Source organism: Bombyx mandarina, chromosome 01 (assembly GCF_030267445.1).
Source record: "Bombyx mandarina strain Sakado chromosome 01, ASM3026744v2".
In the NCBI taxonomy this organism is placed as follows: Eukaryota; Metazoa; Arthropoda; class Insecta; order Lepidoptera; family Bombycidae; genus Bombyx; species Bombyx mandarina.
This window is the reverse complement of record NC_143208.1, coordinates 14,790,141-14,812,543: the sequence shown is the minus strand read 5'-3', so window position 1 is coordinate 14,812,543 and position 22,403 is coordinate 14,790,141. Positions and strand designations below refer to the sequence as shown.

Below are 22,403 nucleotides of genomic sequence, written 5' to 3'. Positions count from 1 at the left end.
GCAGTTTTATCAAGAATAAAATCATCAACAATATTATAAATAAGCGTAAACTGAATATTATATAAGGCCCACCTGACGCTAATCCTATTAGAAACTCAGGTAGGGGGGCTTGAACCCCAATATGCAAATATGTGACCCAAATGCGTTTAGAGACACTTTAGAATTAAGTGCAGAACATTAACAAACTAAACACCCATTTCACACCAAAACGTATTTTGATTTATAAAAATAATAACCAATTGATGTATTCATGATTATTCAGAGAGTGTATCGAACAAAGCGGGCTATCAAGATCAACAAAACGAACAAAAATTTATTTGATTAATAGCTCTCGAAATTATTATTGATTCTATTTTGAAATATGTTTCCTTTTTTATTAATTATAGATTATTTAGAGAATATTTACGTAAGTAATTTATGTATTCAAGTCAATTATATCACTGTTCTAATTCTTTGTAAAGTAGAATAATATATTTAAAAAAAACAAGTATCTTATTATTTAAATAGGTTTTATTTTTATTAAATAAACTAGAATGAATATAAGTCACTAATTTACGGTACGCCAATTCTGTATTCTTTTTTTTAATGTTAGGACATTGAATGTTGCTACTACATATAAACACGGATTACGATATGGATTTTTAATTTTTTATGTTGTATTAGTGTGCAGGAGACACAATAATTCGAAAAAAAAAAAAAAAACACTGATCAACAAATTCAGTTGTAGTCCTAAAATTAATACCTAGTGCACTCACAATCTGAATGTTATTTGTTTAGTTCCAATTAAAATATAACGGTTAACGGTAAGAGATATAATAATAGATAGGGGTTAAAGTATGAAAAATGCCCTTTTATTGTAATAGGTACTTCGAATTGACATAGAACCTTCGTGGTTTGAGATCTTTGAGTCAAACTTTTTTCAATGGGTACCTATAACGTTCTTCTTTTAAAAAATGTACAACATTCGATTATCGACTTTCAGTTGTTTTTTTTATTCAGCTCAGACAAGAAAAATGGATACTTTGAAAATTCGAGTGATTTTTGAATACGAGTTCCGACGCGGAACTAACGCTGCGGAAACAGCTCGCAGTATCAATGTTGCGTTTGGAGAGGGGACTGCTAATGAACGCACCGTGCGATTTTGTTTTAAACGCTGTCGTAATGGAAATTTTGATTTTAAGTACGAACCACGTGGAAGACCGCCCACACATGTGAATAACAATGAATTGAAAGAGATGGCGGAAGCCGACCCGAGGCAAACTACCCAGAAATTTGCGGAATGGCTTAATGTTATCTTACCAACAATATTGACTCATTTGCGTCAAATCAATAAAATAAAAAAAATACGAAAAATGGGAGCCTCATGATTTGACTGATGCGCAGAAAAAAACGCGTGTTGGAACTTGTGTTGCATTGTTGAATCGATACAGAAATGAAGGAATATTGGATCAAATTGTGACATGTGATAAAAAGTGGATTCTTTATGATAACCGTGAGCGAAGAATGCAATGGGTCCAACGCGAGAACTCATACAGCACGAGAAACCGTTTTAACTCTACAGGAACTGCAATTAGAAACCGTTCGTCACCCTCCGTATTCGCCAGACCTTGCTTCAACGAACTACCATTTTTTTTGTGATTTGAACAATTTTCTACGTGATAAAAAATTTCTTCCCAGGAGGCAGTACAAAATGGTTTCACACAGTTTGTAGAATCTAGATCACCAGATTTCTATCGCAAAGGCATAAATGACCTTCCTATTAGATGGCAGCATTTGATGGCAGCATTTTGATTAAATAAATATGTTAAATAAAAATTAAAAAAAATCAAATGTTCACCTACAAATCGGCAATTTCATACGTTAACCCTTAATATATAATATAATATCGAGTTTATTATCAATCAGTCAGTATTATTATCACAGGATGTTCGTGCACATTGAAATTACTTAATACTTATTATCAATTATATTTATTAGTTTTTTTATATTTATTACTAATTATTTTGATGTTCACCTGCGCATCAACTTTATATTTCGTAGCACCGCACAAAATAAGAAACCTAGGTATCTGTTTTACTTTGTATCAGAATTATATCATTATTTAGTTTATGCATGGATTGAACTGGCAACATCGTTACCATCCGGAACGCGATATACAGTACTAATAAAATACACGCTGTCTACGAATGTAAGCCAGTTTCCAATAACGAGATGATCTTCATTAAATGAAAATGTTACTGTACTAGAATCTTGACGTTTTCAATTTCCTGCTTGCAAATTGAAATAAATGACTGGCAACATCGACTCTGAATTTACTGCACAGCCGGGTTTTCTTATTGGAATATTTTTATTCGTTTACAACAGGCGACGGAACTCCTGGAAGTTGTCGTTAACATTGTTATTGGATTTTTAATTAACAAACCGTGAACATTTGTACGGTGAGTTATTTATATATTTTATTGAGGCTTCCAAGTCGTGACTCAAGTAACATCGGGTGTGGCTAAGCTGATTGTCTACTGGAAAAATAAAGAATCTTGTCTCTGTCACAAATCTCACACTCCAGGGTTTTATTCTTGGCTCTCGCTCTAAGTCATTATTCATAACGTTCTTAAGATTTGTATGACACACGCGAGTAAAACATAAGTTTCCCGCTTTTTAAGTGGGACGACCAATGTTCCTTTTTACTTCACATAACACATAACACATCAATGTATGTTCACATATTACTGGGCGCAATAGATAAATTAATGAATAAATAATAGTGATGGTGGTGTTTGTGTGTGCTTGGTTGATTGGTCAGCAGTAGCTCGACTGTGTGGGCGCAACAAAAACAGCCAGTGACGCGATTTTTTGTACATCGAATGGAGAAAAAAAAACAGTTTAGTAAACGCTTGGGACTTTGGTTTTTTATACGCAAACTTTAAGACAGGTTCTTTAAGTATTTTTAATTTTAACAGATTCTTTTGTACTTTAACAGTAAATAACCAAACACATTCTTCAATACTTCAATACTTCTTCAATACCTTGAAATGTTTATTTGTTTTAATTTATTCTTATGATTTTTCTTCGCTAATTTGTAAACTCCGAGCCTTCGATGATAAAAATATAATACCAATATAAATAATTATCTTTATTAATATCACTGTTGAGCTGTTGATAAAAAATTATCGTTACGATGATTATATGCCCAAAATCGGAAAATCTTTATAAAAAATCAAAAGCATTTTAGACATATGACATCACTATATAGTATAAAACAAAGTCGCTTTCTCTGTCCCTATATCCTTATGTATGCTTAAATCTTTAAAACTACGCCACGGATTTTGATGCGGTTTTTTTTAATAGATAGAGTGATCGAAGAGGAAGGTTTATATGTATAATAAAATTCATTAAATAGTGGAGAAATCAATAATTAATTGACGAAGCGGGGGCGGGTCGCGAGTATATTATAATTTTGTAAATAGTTTAGGTTTGTCTTCTCTTATCCGGGGGAGAATTCGACGCATCAGAACATTTCGCAATCAGCCTACCTATCTATTCTGAGTGGTATCGCAACTGCGGTCTAAATTCAAATTGGACGAACGAGCCCGTTTTCATCGTAACGACACGTAAATTCTGAACAGATGCGTGTCTCGTAGCTCGATGAAGATTTCGTTTTAATATTGAGAACAAATCGCACTGTGTTCATAGCTGGAAGCCGTGTTGCTGATTTTAGGAAAGTTCCCTAACATTTCATATTAATAAATTCCTCCTGGTAGCGCAATTGTGGGTTGTATTCGTTCGTAATAAAGTTCGGATTAGTATAACATTTCGTACCTGTATTCTATCCTTTGTGGGACGTTGAACTTCGAGCTAGAATACAAAATGGATATGATATATCTAGAAACTAGATTTGCTGATTGAAATGTATTATGCAAAATTTTGAATATAGGCTATTGCTGTGCTCATTTTCAGTGAGACCAACTGGATTTTTTCCCGAGTTGAAATAACCAAAGGAGTCCGTATTAAAACCTCAACAACGCATTGACACAAATCCCCCAAACTGAAATTCAAACAGACAATGTGAAAAGCGATTTTCGTATTTTCTGTACACTAAATAGATACGGACTTTTTGGCGGGAACGCGAGGTGTGAAGTTGTGTGATTTGTTTTATTTTGTTTATTTAGTATTTCTTCAGGCTTAAATGCGTAATAATGGTGGTTTATTAACTGTTTGGTATCTGTCAAAGTGCACAAATGTGGGAAAATAAAACAAAGCCGCTGGATGTAACTTCTCGGGATCCTACAAAAAGTCCACTGCACTTTACTGGTGGTAGGATTTTTGTGAGTCCGCGCGGGTAAGTTCCACCACCCCACCTATTTCTGCCGTGAAGCAATAATGCGTTTCGGTTTGAATGGTAAGGCAGCCGTTGCAACTATACTGAGACCTTAGAACTTATATCTCAAGGTGGGTGGCGCGTTTACGTTGTAGACGTCTATGGGCTCCAGTAACCACTTAACACCAGGTGGGCTGTGAGCTCGTCCAACCATATAAGAATCAGTCAATCGTGAACATCTGTTAAGCACGTATTTCATTAGAAAAATAGGTACCCGCCTGCGTGATTCGATCACATTTGCATCGCTAGCTACGATTGCAATTACCCTTCAGACCACGTCGACTTCTAAAATCTTGAAGTTTTAACGAACAATCGCTTTATTCTGGGTTTCATCGAACGATGGAAGTTTCACTAAGACATAGTACTTCCATCGATTGATTAAGTAAACATTTTGCTAAAATAATACACGACCAATAAAAAAATCTGACTACAATATCCTCTGTAAATGTAGATTACTTTATAGTTTCATAGTACCAGTATAATTGTCGCAAATAAGTCAGCTATAATTACTTCAGACTATCATCCTGTTTTCTTAGTTCAAACATTGTTTCGTAGAACGGAAACGGATATCCTACTTTTATAGATCTATCTACAGCTATATTCAACGCAATAAGGACTTTTCCACTTAATGACACAACGTAGATATAATTCCATTTATTCGAAAAACAAAGGCAAAGTGTTTACTTGTAGAATCAAAATAACGGGTTTTTACAAAATTTGTATGAAAGTATAAATATATTATACCTAGTCAGGTCATAAATTCTGTCACATGTTTAATGTAAAATTATTGAAACAAGTTTATTCATTATCTAACCATTCATATACCAAAATGAACTTAACAAAACATAGATTCTTATGACACTAAAGTTTATTCAAAATTACCTCCGTGATTTTGAATACAGGGCTTCAATCTGCGCGGCCAGTCGTCTATCGCAGCACGAACGAGGTCCATGTCAATATCGGCGGCTGCCTTAATCAAGGATGTCTTGAATGACTCCAAATTGGGATGAGGCTTTGAGCACGCCTTTTCCTCCAAGTGTTGCCATATCTTGTAATCTAACCGATTCAAATCTGGACTGGAGGAGGGCCAGTCTTCGTGCCGGATGAAGTCGATTTCACGCGCCGCCAGCCAGTCTTGTGTGCTCTTCGCTCTATGAGCTGGCGCCGAATCTTGTTGGAATATACAGTACCTGTTATTGAACATGGTATGAGAAACAGGTTCCACAAGGTTCGTCAGGACTGTATTTTGATACACAACTGCATTCGTTTTTACACCTTTCTCACAAAAATGTACCTCTGTTAAGCCCCAATAAGAAACTCCCAACCATACCATGAGCGAGGCTGGAAAATGACCTCGTTGGACACGCGGAATACGGTTGCTCGCTTCTTCACTACTGTGTGCGTACACCTTATCATTTTATTTGTTGTAACTCTCTGCTACGGTAAAAAAATTTTCATCCGAAATAAGAATTTCCCGATATTTTTTTCCCGCGTACCGATTCAACAAAGCGCGGCATCTCTTCAGTCTCAGGTCCATTAGACGAGCATTCAGACGATGTCCTGTTTTTCTTCGATATGCCCGAAGCCCTAAGTTTTCATTTAACACCCTTTTCACCGTGGTTCTGCTTAACCCCATCTGAAGGGCCAACAGTTTCTGCTTACGTTTGGGATTTCTTTGAATTCGCGCCTTCACAGCTTTTATCACTGCTGGAGTCCTAACAGACTGAGGGCGTCCACTTCTTGACTGTCATCTACACTAGAGTCTTCATTGTATCGTTTGATGGTACGATAAACGAATCTTTTGGTTATATTAAAAATTTTCAGTATGTTAAAAATTTGAATTGGCGCGTAACCGCAACGATGCAACGCAATAACTGCAACACGGTCTTCTTTAAGCGTCCACTCCATATTTAAAAATGAGTAAAATTCTAAAAGTATACATTTTTATTTTCATGAACAATTCGAAATTCGAATTCAATAAACTTTTTTGTGGCCAGCATTCTAAAAGAAAAGTTTTTACTGTGTGACAATACTTATGACCTGAATAGTTATATATTTTAACAAGAAAAAAATATATATTAATACGTGAAGCAAAAACTTTGTATCCCTTTTTACGAAAATTACGCGGACGGAGGAGTATGAAATTTTCCACACTTATAGAGAATATAGAGAAGAAGTGCACAATGCTAATTTTTTTTTAAATAATGCATAAAAGGTACATGAAATCAATAAAGAAAACATTACACACACTACATACCATGTATTTGACGCACACACGCATGCATACTATTTATTGTCAAACTTTTGTTCTTCACGTCTGTTGTCAAATTGAGAATAGATTAAATATTGTTTGTCTTTGTTAATATTTTTTATAGTGTAGTTTTGGAGAAATTTGTGATATAGAAGTATAAAATACAATCATAATAGTGTACAAACTTACAATTCCAATTAATTATAGTCGAATTTCGACTACTGCGGGACCTCAAGTATTAATAAAGACAAACAATATTTAATCTAGTCTCAGTTTGACCACAGACGTCAAGAACAAAAGTTTGACAATAAATAAATAGTATGCATGCGTGTGTGTGTCAAATACACGGCAGGGTGTGCAATGTCTTCTTTATTGATTTAATGTATCTTTAATGCCTTATTTTAAAAAATATTAAGATTGTGCACTTCTTCTCTATATTCTCTATAAGTGTGGAAAATTTCATACTCCTCCGCCAGCGCAATTTTCGTAAAAAGGGATACAAAGTTTTTGCTTCACGTATATAGATTAGTTCACAATACTAAATAGAAATTAATTTAATAACTTCGTATTTTTTCATATCTGTCACCGCTGTTTTATTGACACTTCACATTAATTCGAACTATTTTTCTAAAAGCGCAGGAGCGGAAGTTTTCACGTTAAAGGAAGTCCACTTTCTTTAACTCTCGCTCCTGAAAAAGAAAATTCTTACAGAATTTCTCAACAAACATATCTGTATTAATTTATTTAATAAAATTAACTTAATAAATATTGAAAGTAAATATAAATATAGATTGTAATAAACACATACATCACTTTAGATATTTCGAAAACTTCAAAGCAATACATTTCATTCATCATTTTTGGTCTCATTTTGAAAATTCATGGAGCCTTAATTCGAATCTCGGGAATAATCCAGCGGTCTACCAAACGGTCCTACTCTATGCAGAATCAGCCTCTATGTAGAGCCAGACCAACTAAACCGTTACAACTTTGATGACTTTAAACTCTATCAAAGGGATCGGAGCTTGACCTTTTTCTAATTTTCCCGAATGTTAATGTGATCGCCGGATCTTCTCAGTGGGTCGCGTTTCCGATCCGGTGGTAGATTCTGCGAAGCACTACTCTTGCTAGGGCTCGTGTTAGCAACGTCGTCAGGTTTGAGCCCCGTGAGCTCACTTACTAATTCGGCGAATTTAGAATAACCCCTCGAGGTTACTAGAATAGGTAGGAAACAAAAGTTCTCCATGAGACAGGATATCAAAGTTCCAAGTTCATTAAGACAACGGTTATTTCATATTACGCGGTTGAAATCGATAGAACCTCCGAAGGATATCTTTTCGCTTGATGGCCCGAAAAAAAAATTTTTTTTATTGCTGAAATTGTTGGACGAACTCACAGCCCACCTGATTTTAAGTGGTTACTGGAGCCTATAGACATCTGCAACGTAAATGCGCCACCCACCTTGAGATATAAGTTCTAAGGTCTCAAGTATAGTTACAACGGTTGCCCCATCCTTCAAACCGAAACGCATTACTGCTTCACGGTAGAAATAGGCAGGGCGGTGGGACCTACTCGCGCGGACTCACAAGTGGTCCTACCACTAGTAAAAGAAAATAGTTTAAGTACCGTTTGTCTAAGAGGGAAGCTGTTTTTTTTTAAATTATAATACAGTTGGCTCGATTGGGCGCAAATACTTATTTGTCTGAGCAGTTAATTGAATCCTATTTTAATAGTTATCAATTAATAAAATTTAATCAGCATCTATGACTTAGATATGTGAAGTCTTCAAATTCGGTTTTGTATTAAGGACGTATTTATACATACATAGTACCAAGTAGATTAGAAATGATTATTTGTTTGTGTAGTGCAACTCGAGATCATTAGGTCATTAGTCTATTGTTAGCTACACAATAGTTGAGGTGTTGTAAGTATTCAACGTTTTATTCCTTCCTTTGTGTGATAACGATCTCGAATAAGGAAAATGGTAATGTTTTCTTATGTTTACAAATTGAGTGAAGACTGAAATGTTTCTTTTAGGACAGATGACCACCGTCGCCGTGTTTTTGAATGAATGCTCAATTGCCCATACTGGAATACGCAGTTTGAAGTCGTAAGAAGCCGATTTACCTCAGAGCTGGCCGTTGTGGCGAACTATTGCTATCTAGATTACTATTATACCTCCCACCGCCAGAGCAGGGTTCGTTCGTACTATCTGGAACCTATGCGTTCATCGACAGTGCGTTTTCTGAGATCTGTTTAGCCACATACCATCCTTCACTGGAGTGAGCTTTTCCACGTTGTTACCCGAGCGCTATGACATGTCCTTCTTCAAATGAGATTCGGCGTTAGATAGCGACTTGACTGTCCCCTGATATTGACGACGTCCACTTACCGCCAGGTCAGTCGTATGCTCATGTGCTTATAATGGAAACTAAAAAAAAATAGAAATAAATACAGGTGCCGTATTCCTCGTGATCATGTACCTGATAAATGCACTATCCAAGTTGAAAAAGTATGTGCTAAAATAATATTTCGAAACTTTCATGTAATCACGAATATTATTCCTAACGACTCATTGCTTGTGACATTCGAATAACATAACTCCTTTTCTCTCTCTAAAATACCGGGATTCTTTTTTTTTTTTTTTTTTTTTTTATTTTTTTTTTTTTTATGGTTGAAAGTTTACTGGTGGCCCGAAGGCCTTTCCAGTTTCACCAGGACAGGTGGGCGAGCAAAGGCTCAGCCAGGAGGGGTTGGATTTGCTAACAGCTACCCGAGCGCCTCCGAAGGAGACCTAACAACTCAAGAGTAGCTGCTTCGCGAATGAATCTACTACCGGATCGGAATCGCGACCCGCTGAGAAGATCCGGCGAGAAACTCAGCGGGCTGATGCATGGGTTAGGTTGCACGTCGACCTCTTTGTCGAGTTCGACGAGTACGGTTACCGTGGTCCCTAAGCCTGCCCCTAGTATTAGAGCTGAAGGCATCTAATGCAAGGGTTATTGGATCTGATGGATCCGTAAGGACGTGTCTAGGGCGTCGACGGTGACTGGCTCCTGCATGATCAGGATTCGGAGAGTAGTCAGCGGCGGCAACGATAAGGCGATTATCATGACGCATAGCCTTATCGAAGTATCGTTCCGACGCTGACTTCATGTATTTCCGAATTGATTCGAGGCCCAGGTCGTCGTGTAGGTCAACGTTCCTCACGAACCACGGAGCGCCGACAGCTAACCTGCAAAAGCGGGATTGTAGGGATTGGAGGGTGTCTATGTGTGTGCGGGCCGCGTGAGCGAACACCACACTCGCGTAAGTCATGACGGGCCTTATGCAAGTTTTGTAAAGTGTCACCTTGTTCCGAAGGGACATTTTACTCCGCTTACAGATCATGGGGTAGAGTCTACCGAGAATAAACGCGGCACGGTCACGGACTGATTTTATATGCGGGCGGAATGTCATCGATGCATCCAGGGTAACGCCCAGGTACTTGACCTTCCTGGCCCAGGGTATGGGTTGTCTAAAGAGAGTAATCGGGGGTGTGAGATTCCTCCTCCTAATCCGGGAGGAAATCCGTGTGGAGCTTCCCCTCTGAAATAGCACCGCAGTACTTTTCGCTGGGTTGATGTCTATGCGCCATTTTCGGAACCACTGTCCTAGGGCTAGGGCTGCGCTCTGAAGCTTCTTCGCGATTAGGGACTTATTTCTACTAGAATAGTAAACAGTCGTGTCGTCGGCGAATAAAGCTAAATGGGTCGGCGGCGACCGGGGAATATCGTTGACGAATAAGCTAAATAGGAGGGGTGAGAGGACAGAGCCTTGCGGGACTCCAGCTGTGAGAGGTCGTGAGGAGGAGCGGGTTCCCTCGACTCGATATCGAAAAGAGCGGTTCGACAAGAAGTCCCGTATGATGAGCACGAGACTATCCGGCACGCCCATGTTGAATAGTTTGAAAATCAAACCATTGTGCCAGACTTTGTCGAACGCTTTTGCGACGTCGAAGAAGAGAGCTCCCGTGTATAACGGTTTTGGTCGATTAAGCCCCACAAGAATGTGCTCCGTGAGGCGGTGCACCTGTTGAACGCATGAGTGATTTGTACGGAATCCGAATTGTTCATCGATGAGAATGCCCTTGGATGAGACGAAATCTCTGAGGCGCTTGTAGAGCAGACGCTCATACAGTTTGCCTAGAGACATGAGGAGGCTAATCGGGCGGTAGCTCGTCGGATGATTTTTTGGTTTACCGGGTTTATGTATGCCGATAACGTCCGCTTCTTTCCACACCGCGGGAAAGATACAGTTCGCCATAGCGGCATTGAAAATAGATGCCAACATCACGATGAGTTGGACGGGTAGAAGTTTAATAACGCGGTTAGATATACCGTCGGAACCGGGAGCCTTGCGAGGACGTAGGTCTTTGATCAAGTCTTTAACTTCCATCGGGGTGACGGGTGGTAACGTATCCGAGGGTGGCAAGGAGGCTCTGCGTTCTACCTCACTGTCTACTAATTCTACATGAACAGGGTCCACGGATTGAGTGCTGGGCGTGCACTGGGTTTGCAATGTATCGGCCAGCAGCTCTGCTTTTTCGTCATCATCAAAGGCCGCGAGTTGGCCTGAGGGGCCTACGAGGGGGGGCATAGTTACTACCGTATCCGATTTGAGAGTACGAGCTAAGCGGTAGTAAGACCTTTGGGAGGGCGCGAGTCCTTCTAAGAAATCAGACCATCTGGCATCTCGGACTTCGGCGATGCGAGACTTTACGTCGCGTTGTAGGGCACGCATTCGAATACGATTTTCCGCGGTAGGATACCTGTCGTAGGCGCGTATCGAGGCGTTCTTAGCTCTAAGGAGTTCCCTAATATCGTCGGACAATTTGAAGCGGTGAAGGAAGTCCTCCGCTACAACTTGTTTCGATGACCTATCTAATGTCGAGGTGATGTGTGATGTTAAGATGTCTATGGCTTCAGCGGTATCCTGAGGAGACGGGGTAGAGTCCGGGTTAAACGGGAGCGATGGTGGATCAGATTCAGCCAGGCTGATGCCCAGCGTGTGCCAATCCACCACAGTCCTCGTGACGGGAACGGAATCGGGAGCGCGACCGAGCTTCATGACGACGGGACGGTGGTCTGAATCTAACTCTGAAACTACTTCGATCGAGTGTAAGCGCAGAGTTACGTTTTTTAATAACGCTATGTCGAGTATATCCGGGCGATGCGCGATATTTAGCGGGTAGTGAGTCGGGGTTAACGGAGCGACGATATCGAAGGCGAGATCATCGACTAACGCGTCAAGCCGCCTGCCATTCGGGGTTGTGGTGTGTGAGTTCCACCTGATGTGTTTACAATTTAGGTCGCCCGCCAGAATGACAGAGCTCCCCATACCGAGCAGCGCCTCAATATCGCTGCTTAGAACGATCTTATCCGGTGGAAGATAAATGGACGCGATAACGATCGGCGCGTGTCCCGTCAGTGAGATTCGGCACACTGATGCTTCGATATTAGCGAGCGCGGGAGGATCGAGCGGGACGCAATGCAGGGCTCTTCTATAGTAAATAACGGTACCACCACCACGGGCAGAGAGCCTGTCGTTCCTGACCATGTTATAGTTCGCGATTTTAGGGTCACGGCGCGCGGGCTTAAGTAGGGTCTCCTGCACTAAGAAAATGTCAATTTGATGGTCACGCAAAAAATCACAAACCTGATCACGTTGATTTGCGAGACCGTAAGCGTTAAAAAATCCTATTGTTACGGATAAGGGTTTTATTCTACTAATGTACGCCATTGATTACCGGCGGAGTGAGGGGAGGACGTACGTATTTAACGACGCGTATACGTCAGCGTATTCTTGCACAACGGCGATGAAATGTTGTGCAGTGGAGGCGGCGCGAATGGCGTCACCCAAAGCGTTAACACGCTCAAAGTTGATCGACTGAAAAAAGTCGATCGCTAGAGCGAGATTTTCGGACGCGGTCGGAGGGCAGGTCGCGGGGGAGGGACGTATCGCGGGGGTGGGACGAGTCGCGGGGGAGAGAGTTGTAGCCGTGTTCGTGTACGGCAACGGTTTAGCCCAAGCCGAGACGCTGGGCACCGACGCCGGCACGAAAGCAGGCTTAGCCTTCGGCACAGAGGGTACCGTGGCTTTGATGTCTGGGCCGGAAGCTCGGAGGCGGTTTTGACGGGCGACGCGGCGATTTATTTTTGGAGCTCGGGGGCATCCACGGTAGTTCGCGGGGTGACCTTGTGTTCGGCACAGGACACAGCTAGGCGGTTCCGTCGCGGTTTTTTGGTCGCGAGCGCAGAGGGCCGTGGCGTGATCGCCCAAACACTTAACACATCGGGGGCGCGCGTGACAGTTACGGGAAGAGTGCCCGTATAGTTGGCAGTTATGGCACTGACTAGGAGTGCCTTTTTTATGGGGGACTTCGACGGCAATACCGGAGAGCCTACAGACGGTCCGAATGTTAAAAATTTGCTTACCCTCGGGGGTAGGCTGGAGGGCGACTAAAACCATATTGTATGGCTCCCTACCGCGGCCGGTGTGCATGCGGTGCACGGAATTTACTGGTAGGCCTTGTTCTATCAGATCTGCCTTGACGAGATCGGCATCTAGCTCCTTCGGGATTCCACGTATGACAACGCGGAGTTCGCGCTCCTCCTGGAGCGTATAAGTGTGGAAACTTATACGCTCCTTTCGGAGGTAACTTGAGAGGGCCCTATGGTCGTCGGGTGTCGTTACTTTTATTTGAATCCCGTTGGCGAGATTACGGGCGCTGGCAAAATTAATATTTTTGGCCTTAAGGGCCAGGGAAACTCGGTCCCAAGCTGCCTTCTCTTGAAGGATAACCGGGGGAGGGGTCTGAGTTTTAGATTGCGCCACCGGTCGCGGCGACGGAGTGGCACGGGCTGGAGGCGCAACGGGAGTCTGAGGGCGGGGGCGCGACGCGTTCGCGGCTTTGCTAATTTTAGCGGCCGCGAGAGCTCGAGACTCCGCGGCACGCTTCTTACCCTTTTGTACCAGGGTGAATCCATCCGTCGATGAGGCGGGGGCGAGGTCGACCTCCATCTCCGAGTCAGAGTCGGAGGACGAGGAGGCGGGCGCAGGTGACCTACAAGCAGGAGTTTTGGAGGGCGCGACGGAGGCCGCGGATGATCGCGCTGCTGGAACGGTGGCCACGGCGGACGACGCAGTAGTTTTACTCGCCAGTATAGGCGACGCGGGAACGGCAGGCACGACGGAGGCTGCGGTGCTCGATGTAGACGCTTTGCACGCAGGTACAGGCGACGCAGGAGCAGCGAGCACGGCGGAGTCTTCGAGAGAGCTCGCAGTGTGATTGGCCTTGAAAGCCAGAAACTCTGAGGCGAGCTGTGGGTGACGAAGTCGGAGGAATTCCACGAATACAGCGTCCATGATCGCTGAGTACCCAGGTGGGGCGGCCCCGGGTCTTGAAAACACTCGCCTTGCGGCGAGGCCCCAACTTCTCGGACCTGAGCGGTTCTATTGAACACAGGTGGCAATGCGGCGCGATTACTACAGGACAAAGAAAAAGCACAACAAAACAGAAATTACAAAAAGAAGCAAAACAAATAAATACTTGCAGGAAAACACTTTGTCGGCAAATGTTCCACGAACACAAAAATAACTAAAACAAAACAAATAAAAGCTTCCAGGAAACACACTTGGTCGGCAGATGTATCACGAACACAGGCCGCGCGAACAATGGCCGGGCTAACAAAAGCCGGGCGAACAAAGACCGGGCGATCGAGTGGTCGATGAGCACGTCCGCACGTGACGGGTGCCTCTATCGGAATGACCGGGATTCTCAATAGAACTCACTACTATACCTACCAAGTATCAAGATTTTAAGTATTGTAGTTATATTCCAGAAAACTCTTCGTTTCGATGGATTGTGTATTATCAGAGGTGTGCCACACTAAAGAGACCTTAGGTGTGTGCTTGGCTCCTTGTGTGGTCTACAAATTTTATAGTTAACTAACGACTCGCCCTCGCTTCGCTTCAGAAACATTAAATTTTATTATTGATAGGCGAGTCCCACCATGCTGCGCGCGGTACGACATTAACTGCGGACGACGCCGCGGGGCGAAGCTAGTCTAAAAAAGTAGCCTAAGTTACTCCGTTTATCATCAGCTACCTATTAGTGAAAGTCTCATCAAAATCGGTCCAGCCGTTCCAGAGATTCGCCGGAACAAACAGACAGACAGACAGACAAAAATTGTAAAAAATGTTATTTTGGTGTATGTACCGTATATACATTCATATGCATGTAGTAAAAAGCAGTTATTTCAATATTACAAACGGACACTTCAATTTTATTTATATGTATAGTTAATACTTAAAATGTATTCTGATGTGGCTGGTTTCAGTTTGAGGTGATTACACAATAAGAACGATGTCTATCTACTAAGATGTCTACAATAAGAACTATTCAAATGTCGACGAATAAAGACAAAAACTGTAAACTATTCAAAATAATGGAATAATAAATTTATTAAAATAAAGGCGACAACAGTAAGAATTGTTTTATTACATTTGTGATTTGATAAAACAGATATATCTGGTATCCTAGTTTTTGGTTATATGGATATATTAAAAGATAACGGAATTATCTGAACATAGGTTTTTCGGAAAATTTATTAGAAATTGAACAAAATTTTTCACATTATTCTTCAGATAATGTGCTATTTATTTAATTACCTACTCTTAAATGTAACCACATAAGCGGTTAGTAAAATAAATTTTGAAAGTACACTGTACTATTCCTGAAGTTTCGTAGAATACAAAACCGAAATTCGGCTCTGTTCTGATATTTTAACGGACGTGAATCGGAAAATTTGGGAAATAAATGAAATTCGGTATCGACGCGGTGACGTTGAAACGTTCTCCACGCTCGGGCCTTTGTAAGCGGATTTTCGTGTTCATATTTCAACAAATATTCTCATAATTAAAACGGGAGCTCCATTTGCATTGGTAAATTTAATGAAAGGTTGTTTTTATAGTTATACGTAGACCAAATAATTGAAATTTGTCATTCTAGGAATTCGTTCGCTTTAGTGTTATTTTTTTTCTTTCTTACAACTCGTTACAAAAACATACAAAAAAAATACAAAAATATTTTATTTTTAAAAACGAGTCAAAACAAAACAATGATCGGAGTCTCCTTTTAAGCGTGCAAGCCTGTATTAGGAGACTTGCTGTTAAGATGTCTACATCAAAGCTATAACGTGACCGTAAGAACAATATTGTTCTATATTGTACGCCACTATTCCCGTAAATATTTTATTATTAATACAGATCCACGCTCGGTACTAAAACGTATCGAATAACTTCGAGATCGTAAAGTCGTAGCAGACCGACCGTGAAAGCAACATGGCGGACTACGAAATGTGCCCAGAGGTGAAATAAATAAATGAACATCACAACTGTAAAATAAAAAGTATGGATGAAAAAACAAAATTTGACTTAATTGAATTATTTACTTTTAGATTTGTATTCACTTGCAAATGAATGTCCCGTTAAATGAACACGATAGTTTTAATTGTCATTTACTTTATGTAAACATCATCGAAACAAATTTGAAGTTATTAAAACCAAAAAAGCCATTCGATTTAATTAATCATATAGAAAAAGTATATAGCTATTTAAGATACTCGTAATTAAGCCCCATCATTCATACACATAATTTTAGCTATCTTTAATATTTTAAGATAAAAAAAACCCAAGTATTCCCGTGACGAATACCTACATGGTAATGAACCGAAAGGTGAATAAGTTAGTATTTGATAACGGAAGTTTTTTTTATTATGAGTAGAATCCGTTAATATAAAATACTCTTTTAATGTTTAAAGCTGTTGTTACATGTCAAAACCGAGGCAATTAAAACGTTTGTGATGGAAGAGTAGCATAAAATTCACTTATTTTTCAGCAAATACGGTTTAGTAACTGGTAACTGTAGTAACTAGATTAATTAACGGTTTTGTAACTAGTAATTGTAGTAACTAGTAACTAATAGCAACTGGTTTACTTCTGATCTATGATGAAATTGAATTATTTTATCGTATAATTGTAACTCATTAAATATAATATAATTAATTTAATTATTCCAATATTTATTCAATTTATTGGGGGGGAGTTCCGGCAGAGAACCGTGGTAATCGACATTGCCCGAACGAGGTTAAAGTAGCAGTGGGTAGACCATGTTCCTTGTAGAACAGATGGCCGCTGGGACAAAAAAAGTCTCAGTTGGCAACGGTACACCGGAAGATGTAGCGTGGGTAGGCTTCCCACAACAAGGTCTGATGAAATTCGCCAAAACCCATTGGAGGCACGCAGCGCGGGACTTGTAACTATGGCGAACATTGGGGGAGGCCGGGTCTAGTACTAGACATCTCTAGAACGATGACATCTACATTACAAGTTTTATTTAGTAATTAATTTTAACCAATGAAAAGCCATATTTTTATTATGTCGGTACACATACCTATCGATTTCTATCATTTCTATATTTTCGTTGTTTTTTTTTATTTTTTATTGCCCTTGTAGGCAGACGAGCATACGGCCCACCTGATGGTGAGTGGTTACCGTCGCCCATGGACTTCAGCAATGCCAGGGGCAGAGCCAAGCCGCTGCCTACCGCACCAAGCCGCTGCCTACCGTATTATTAATTATCTATTGGTTTTTAGCCCGTAATTTACATTTATAATTGAAAGTGGCACTTAATATGTGACCGACAAATTTTTATCGTGTGTTGGTAGTTGCTTTATTAGAACTAAATTTTAAAACTGAAAAGATACATTTTGCCAGATTCTTCATGTCGCTTTTCCTGCAGATTGAATTTTACGGTCGCTTGGTGGAAAACGCGATGATTAGCACCGGCTTGACCAGTAACCAACTCCGCTTTAAAAAAAATCTTCTTTTATTGCTGTTGGAGAAACTATCTTTATTTAGGTCCTTTAAATGCGATTCAGTTTTCGGTATCGGCTTTACTTTCTGTATAATAAATTTATTGAAAAAACGTACTATTATATTTTCATAGCTCTAGTGTTATAACAATGTAAACTTTATTTTGTCTCAAGACGTTAGGCAGAGAGAGAGAGTATTAACAAATTTATAGACCGTGCACTTGTCTTCAAAGTGCACTCGGCTTCGTTTAATGGATAACAATTCTTACTTTATTGCTTAGTACGTTAGGATACAAAGACGAATGTACCGTACAAATTTCAACGCAACTACTACATTCTGCAGCATTTGCATCAGAGGGTTCCTCTGAGAATTCGTGTGTGTAAAACTTTTCTTGTACATACATAATATGAAATGAAGTAATGCAAAATGCAAAAAAATTCTTGTTAATTTCTTATCCTCGCTTCTTCGGCTGTACGACCTTATCTTGTAGTCTTGTAGACGTAGACATAATTCTAAATAGGCACTTTAATTTTTTTAGAAAGAATAACTAGTTCGCAATTCTGCAGTATGTTAAGATGCTCTGGAAAGTAGTGTCATTCATTGATTAAAGATATATTAGATTTGAGAAAGTATTCTGGCTAAAGAAACTAACCTAATTCTGAAAACAGTTCGCGTCCTAATTACATAGTCAGGTCATAAGTATTGTCACACAGTAAAAACTTTTTTTTTAGAATGCTGGCCACAAAAAAGTTTATTGAATTCGAATTTCGAATTGTTCATGAAAATAAAAATGTATACCTTTAGACTTTTACTCATTTTTAAATATGGAGTGGACGCTTAAAGAAGACCGTGTTGCAGTTGTTGCGTTGCATCGTTGCGGTTACGCGCCAATTCAAATTTTTAACATACTGAAAATTTTTTATATAACCAAAAGATTCGTTTATGGTACCATCAAACGATACAATGAAGACTCTAGTGTAGATGACAGGTCAAGAAGTGGTCGCCCTCGGTCTGTTAGGACTCCAGTAGTGATAAAAGCTGTGAAAGCGCGGATTCAAAGAAATCCCAAGCGTAAGCAGAAACTGTTGGCCCTTCAGATGGGGTTAAGCAGATCCACGGTGAAAAGGGTGTTAAATGAAGACTTAGGGCTTCGGGCATATCGAAGAAAAACAGGACATCGTTTGAATGCTCGTCTAATGGACCTGAGACTGAAGAGATGCCGCGCTTTGTTGAAGCGGTACGCGGGAAAAAAATATCGGGAACTTCTTTTTTCGGATGAAAAAATTTTTACCGTAGAAGAGAGCTACAACAAACAAAATGATAAGGTGTACGCACACAGTAGTGAAGAAGCGAGCAACCGTATTCCACGTGTCCAACGAGGTCATTTTCCATCCTCGCTCATGGTATGGTTGGGAGTTTCTTATTGGGGCTTAACAGAGGTACATTTTTGTGAGAAAGGTGTAAAAACGAATGCAGTTGTGTATCAAAATACAGTCCTGACGAACCTTGTGGAACCTGTTTCTCATACCATGTTCAATAACAGGCACTGGGTATTCCAACAAGATTCGGCGCCAGCTCATAGAGCGAAGAGCACACAAGACTGGCTGGCGGCGCGTGAAATCGACTTCATCCGGCACGAAGACTGGCCCTCCTCCAGTCCAGATTTGAATCCGTTAGATTACAAGATATGGCAACACTTGGAGGAAAAGGCGTGCTCAAAGCCTCATCCCAATTTGGAGTCACTCAAGACATCTTTAATTAAGGCAGCCGCCGATATTGACATGGACCTCGTTCGTGCTGCGATAGACGACTGACCGCGCAGATTGAAGGCCTCTATTCAAAATCACGGAGGTCATTTTGAATAAACTTTAGTGTCATAAGAATCTATGTTTTGTTAAGTTCATTTTGGTATATGAATGGTTACATAATGAATAAACTTGTTTCAATTATTTTACATTAAACATGTGACAGAATTTATGACCTGACTAGGTATATTTAAAAAAAAAAATCTTCTTAGCTTTCATACAAAAGACGGTTAGTGTTTATCTGTAATCCGAGATCCTCTTATTATTAAGACGACACTCGAAGTCAAACAACATCAAAATACAGCTATTACTTGCTAAACCGAGGAGAGAGGACGTCGCTGCACCCGCGGCCGCACCCGTTGCTGCAGACCGAAGTCAACTCGGCGAGACGACGACTCCGATGGACGTCCAGCCTCCGTCGGGTACAAGGAAGACCGGGGCTTTATGAAGAACCGGGCATGCCGATGAACCGAGGAGGAAGTCGTGAGGAGGAGTTCGTGGACCTCGGTTCGTAGGCAGTGAAGGCGGAGCGGGTGGTGCGGGCAGAAAGCCCCCACCCGGCTCCTGCAGGGGCCGTCGATTGCTGGGTGCGGGGGCGCCCGGTGCTCGGCACTAAGGTCCTGTGGGGTGGTGGTGCGCTGTGGCTCCGGTGCGCCCCTCACGAGTCGTGGAGATGAGAGGGGGAAGAAGTCCCCGGTGGCAGATCCCGCCCAACGTAACATTGGGGTGGGAGCCGGCGAAGGCGGGCCTATGGCGCGCACATGGCGGTACCTGGGTCCCCGCCCAGCCGGAGTGGAGGAGCTCGTTGGGGTTTAGTCGGTAGTCGTTAAGCTGGGCGGGTTTGGCGAGAGCTGAACTTAGCCCAGCGCGCCTTTCTAAAGGCGTAGTCTCCGTGGACCAATTGGTTGAGGGCGTGGACCTCGGTTCGCGACTTCTTCCTCTTTCTTCCACCGGAGGCGCGGAGTCCGACATAACCCGGTCCGATCCCCGTCGGCAGGATATCCGTAAAGCTATTACTTGCTGTGTGCGAAGTAATATTATATAAAAAATTCAGAAGTATTTTGTTTTTAATTTATTTAATTTATATTTAATTAATTAATGTACATATTTAATTTTTCTTTTTGATTGATACTTATTCTAGCCTGGTGTGCTAAATGCAAACAATTAAAATGCTATTATAAACCGTAAAAATAATTCTATTAGTACGTTTTCACGTTCATTTATGTTTTTATATCAAAATTTCCGTTTTTTCCTTACGTTCGACCAACCCAAATCGTATTATTAATGATAAGTTGTTTTCTTTCTTTTGCGTATGTTGTTCATTATGCATTTTGACCGTGTCATTAATTGTGCTTACCAACACTCCACTACACCGCTACAAAGTGATTTGTCACTAACATGGTCCACTCAAGAGGGATGTGTGTGCAATATCCGGTCTAAGGCATCGGATGTCCACTTTCTACGAAGAACAGTTCAGTCTAAATTACTTTATTTATTTCGACCTAAGGCAGAATCTAACGCAATAAATTCCTGTGTAATTTTTTGGTCTTTTGACCAAAAAAAGAAGACCTTTTGGAGTAACTTATAATATATATTATTATTATATATTTTCATTCTTATTGCCCTTGTAGGCAGACGAGCATACGGCCCACTTGATGGTGAGTGGTTACTGTCGCCCATGGACTTCAGCAATGCCAGGGGCAGAGCCAAGCCGCTGCCTACCGTACTCTCCATAAGCTTCGTTTGAAGAAGGACATGTCATAGCGCTCGGGAAACACCGTGGAGGGGAGCTCATTCCATAGCCGGATGGTACGTGGCAAAAAAGACCTCTGGAAACGAACGGTCTATATAGACCATAATCACTTTCAAATTCATAATTCAATGAGACTATTCCTAATGTTATCTCATAATATTAAGTGAATGTATTAAATATTCATCATGGCCATATGACAGTTTGCCCTTAGCTTTGTAATAATTAATTGTACTATTTAGATTTTATTTAACAACGTAAGTATTCCGAATACAAAGTTATTAATGTTGAATGTAAATTTACGTTTTACATCGAAAACGGTAGTTGAATTTTTTTTATAAATAGATACATTTAAGCGCATTTACAGAATTACGGCCGTCCGTAAAGTGAGTGAGTGAATTTCGCGCGATGCTCAAAGACAATTTAGATTTTTTAGTAGCCGCATATCAAAATCAAATTTCCATTTAAAATTCGTTTTAAGTCTTGGTCATCATCATCATCATCAGCCTATAGCAGTCCACTGCTGGACATAGGCCTCTCCAATTGTTCGCCACTGATCACGATCCTTCTTTCATCCAGTTCCTGCCAGCCACCCTGCACAGATCATCACTCCACCGAGCCTGAGGGCGTCACTCAAGAACGCGTTTACCCGTTTTTAATCTTGGTCCATAGTAAGTATAATATTTTAGATTTAGCAAATCCGACCACTCTTGGCTGGACCTTCTAAACAATCTCTCCTTAAAATAAATATATACATAAAATATGAAACGACAAAAAAATTATAATAATCTAAGTATTGATTTCATTCCATTTTGGCTTCAGCAATCAGACAAGCGTATAAAAAATCATAAAATTGTAATAACGCAACAAGCACGGAACTTTGCTCCATGAATAAATTGTAGATAAATATGTATTATAAACTAGCTGACCCGGCAGACTTCGTAGTGCATCAATCGTTAAATAAAAGACACATCAAGGAGACACATCAAAGGAAAAACAAAATTGTTTGTTTTTATATAATTCCGAGCTTTTTTATATTTTCTCACCTTTTAAACCTTCCTTGGACTTTTTTTTCCACGAATAATTCAAGACCAAATCGGTCCAGCCGTTCTCGAGTTTTAGCGGGACTAACGAACAGCAATTCATTTTTATATAATATATAGAGATAAGCAATTAGATGAAACTCTGTTTCAAGCAAATGAACTATATTATGCGTGTATGCTATTTTGGTAAAAAACACATTTTCTAACATTGAAACACAGTAAGTAAGCCGATCCAGTGTCAGTCAACAGTTCAAAAATTCAG

At 40.6% G+C, this 22,403-nt stretch overlaps 1 long non-coding RNA gene across 1 annotated transcript; it reads left to right on the top strand.

The window, feature by feature from the left end:
* Positions 1–2,258: 2,258 nt before the first annotated feature.
* Positions 2,259–15,176, top strand: LOC149503575 (uncharacterized). Its single transcript, XR_016325390.1, has 3 exons — positions 2,259–2,438; positions 14,510–14,742; positions 15,008–15,176. It is a non-coding gene; the product is annotated as an uncharacterized LOC149503575 (long non-coding RNA).
* The last annotated feature ends 7,227 nt before the right edge of the window (positions 15,177–22,403 follow it).